Raw genomic sequence first — 3,328 nt, 5'->3', positions numbered from 1 at the left:
CGCTAATCGCGACGAGCGCGACGTGGCCGTGCCGCCTTTCCCTCGGCAGCAAGCAAAACGCCTGGCAACGTCGACGCTCCCCTAACCGCGATCTCGCACCGTGTTTCGTGTGGCGAATTCAAAAGCCGGCCGGCGCTGCTGCAACCATTACGGTCGGTACGCATACGCCGCGGAGGGCGGGACGGTCATCGGAGCGTGCGGTTCCTCCATCGAGTACTGCGCACCTCGGCCGTCGCATCGCCGTGCCATGACCGGCCGCGCGTCAACGCGAACCGGTGCCAGCGAGATCCCTCGCCTGCAAGAACCGACCGGCAGCCTCCGTCACCCGAGGACGCGGAGGCGCTTGCCGCGGACGGCGGGACGGTATGCACTGGTGCACAGCGGACCCGTCACATCGCCAGTTCCTTGACCGACCGCCGACGCTTGTGCCGTTCCTCTCGTACTTGGCAGTCGCCGCGCGATTGTCGGGTCTCGTTCTTGCACGCTCGAACGGTCGGGAGGGCACTCGGCTGGCGTTTCGGGAACGCGCAGCCTCGCCTTCTACCGACGTAACCACGACTCGCCGTTCGCGCTCCGCCGCTCCTGTTTACAGTACTAGGCGGTCCCGCAGCGGTCGGGTCGCGCATTTCGAGCGCTTCGAGCCACGGTGCAGTGGCGGGTTGAAAGCCGACCTATGAGTGCGTTGCGCCGTTTGTACCCGCGTCCGCCACCTGGCCGACCGTCCAAGGTCGCGGTGTTGGCGTCCGCTGGGCGCAACAATTTGTCACGGGGTGCCGCTCCACATTCAGGCAGCCCCGTGGGGAAAAGCCGACCCCGCGTCCAAACGGGGTCAGCGGCAGAAAGTGTCGGGCGCAGACGCAGCTGAGGCGCTCACCCTTCACAATCCGTTAATGATCCTTCCGCAGGTTCACCTACGGAAACCTTGTTACGACTTTTACTTCCTCTAAATGATCAAGTTTGGTCATCTTTCCAACAGACCGGCGCAACCGAAAGGCCGCGCCGGACATCGGTCCGAAGACCTCACTAAATCATTCAATCGGTAGTAGCGACGGGCGGTGTGTACAAAGGGCAGGGACGTAATCAACGCGAGCTTATGACTCGCGCTTACTGGGAATTCCTCGTTCAAGGGGAACAATTGCAAGCCCCTATCCCAATCACGAAAGAAGTTCCACGGGTTACCCAGTCTTTTCAGACAGGGATAAAGACACGCTGCTTCCTTCAGTGTAGCGCGCGTGCGGCCCCGGACATCTAAGGGCATCACAGACCTGTTATTGCTCTGTTTCGTGCGGCTAGGAGCCGCTTGTCCCTCTAAGAAGGTTGTAAGGTGCTGGGAACCCCGCACCTATTTAATAGGCTAGAGTCTCGTTCGTTATCGGAATTAACCAGACAAATCGCTCCACCAACTAAGAACGGCCATGCACCACCATCCACCGAATCAAGAAAGAGCTCTCAATCTGTCAATCCTCCCAGTGTCCGGGCCGGGTAAGTTTTCCCGTGTTGAGTCAAATTAAGCCGCAGGCTCCACTCCTGGTGGTGCCCTTCCGTCAATTCCTTTAAGTTTCAGCTTTGCAACCATACTTCCCCCGGAACCCAAATACTTTGGTTTCCCGGAAGCTGCCCGCCGAGTCATTTGAGTAACTCAGGCGGATCGCTGGTTGGCATCGTTTATGGTCAGAACTAGGGCGGTATCTGATCGCCTTCGAACCTCTGACTTTCGTTCTTGATCAATGAAAACATTCTTGGCAAATGCTTTCGCAGTAGTTCGTCTTGCGACGGTCCAAGAATTTCACCTCTAGCGCCGCAATACGAATGCCCCCGTCCGTCCCTCTTAATCATTACCTCGTATTCCAAAAACCAACAGAACAGAAACGAGGTCTTGTTCTATTATTCCATGCAAGTTTATTCAGGCGACTCGCCTGCGTTGAGCACTCTAATTTTTTCAAAGTAAAAGCACCGGCCATCTCGAGGCACACAATGAAGTGCACCAAGAAAGAACCGGCATGATGTTCAGTCCGAGCCGTCGCATCGGGTAGATGCACTACTCGTCTGGAACTGAGATCCAACTACGAGCTTTTTAACCGCAGCAGCTTTAGTATACGCTATTGGAGCTGGAATTACCGCGGCTGCTGGCACCAGACTTGCCCTCCAATTGATCCTCGTTAAAGGATTTAGAGTGTACTCATTTCAATTACGGGGCCTCAAAAGAGTCCCGTATTGTTATTTTTCGTCACTACCTCCCCGTGCCGGGAGTGGGTAATTTGCGCGCCTGCTGCCTTCCTTGGATGTGGTAGCCGTTTCTCAGGCTCCCTCTCCGGAATCGAACCCTGATTCTCCGTTACCCGTAACAACCATGGTAAGCAAGTAACCTACCATCGAAAGTTGATAAGGCAGACACTTGAAAGAAACGTCGCCGGCTCGTGGCCATGCGATCAGCACAAAGTTATCCAGAGTCACCACACAATACGGGCCGAAACCCGATCGATCTTGGTCTAATAAAAGCACCCGTTACCCAAAGGGCTCCAGGCTCACTGCATGTATTAGCTCTAGAATTGCCACAGTTATCCAAGTAGGAAGAAACGATCTAAGGAACCATAACTGATTTAATGAGCCATTCGCGGTTTCGCCTTATTTCGGCATGTACTTAGACATGCATGGCTTAATCTTTGAGACAAGCATATGATTACTGGCAGGATCAACCAGGTAATCGTTCGACTGCGCGTCCGTCCTCGCCCTCGGCGGGCCGGACGCAGTCTGTGTGCGGCGGAGGCCACCTTCAGGCGCCCCAACACGCTTATTTTGCACTCCGAGATGACGGCGTTCGAGCTCGCTACGGCACAACCTTCCCGAAAGACGAGTGGGAGCCGTGCGGCAAGAAGCACGTTCATGCTCGCTCTTTTTCGTTGCATCGACTCGGTCGCGCCGTGCGGGTTGCCCAAGCCCGCTGCACTGTCGGTGGACCGGCCGGAACTAGCAACGGAGCCGAGACTGCAAAGCCGCCAGACGACGGGTCACGCCCGCGTCTTCGGCGCTTTCGCATCTGAATCGCCCGAGGACGACACGGAACACACCTCGATATCGTGGTAAAACGGCACCGTCCGACAACCAGCCCCTAACGCATCAAGCGGATGAGGCTGCAGACGACTGCCGTGGATTCCCCTGGAGCAGACCCGAGGACACGCTTGACGAGGCCGAAGCCCGCCGCATATCAGACACCCGGTCGCTTTCGCGTACGCCGCTCACGAGAACCCCCACATAATAGCAGCGATAAGTACCCAGACCTCCTTGGGCCCTAATACGAGCGTACTCGAGAAAATTTCACCGCGGGTGT

At 56.6% G+C, this 3,328-nt stretch overlaps 1 non-coding gene across 1 annotated transcript; it reads right to left on the bottom strand.

Annotated features, from left to right (window-relative positions):
• Nucleotides 1-888: 888 nt before the first annotated feature.
• On the bottom strand, nt 889-2,703 carry LOC142794104 (small subunit ribosomal RNA). Its single transcript, XR_012892072.1, has one exon. It is a non-coding gene; the product is annotated as a small subunit ribosomal RNA (ribosomal RNA).
• Nucleotides 2,704-3,328: the final 625 nt, after the last annotated feature.

This window comes from Rhipicephalus microplus, unplaced genomic scaffold (genome assembly GCF_043290135.1).
Source record: "Rhipicephalus microplus isolate Deutch F79 unplaced genomic scaffold, USDA_Rmic scaffold_374, whole genome shotgun sequence".
In the NCBI taxonomy this organism is placed as follows: Eukaryota; Metazoa; Arthropoda; class Arachnida; order Ixodida; family Ixodidae; genus Rhipicephalus; species Rhipicephalus microplus.
The sequence above is the reverse complement of the archived record's forward strand: the minus strand, read 5'-3'. Positions and strand labels throughout refer to the sequence as shown.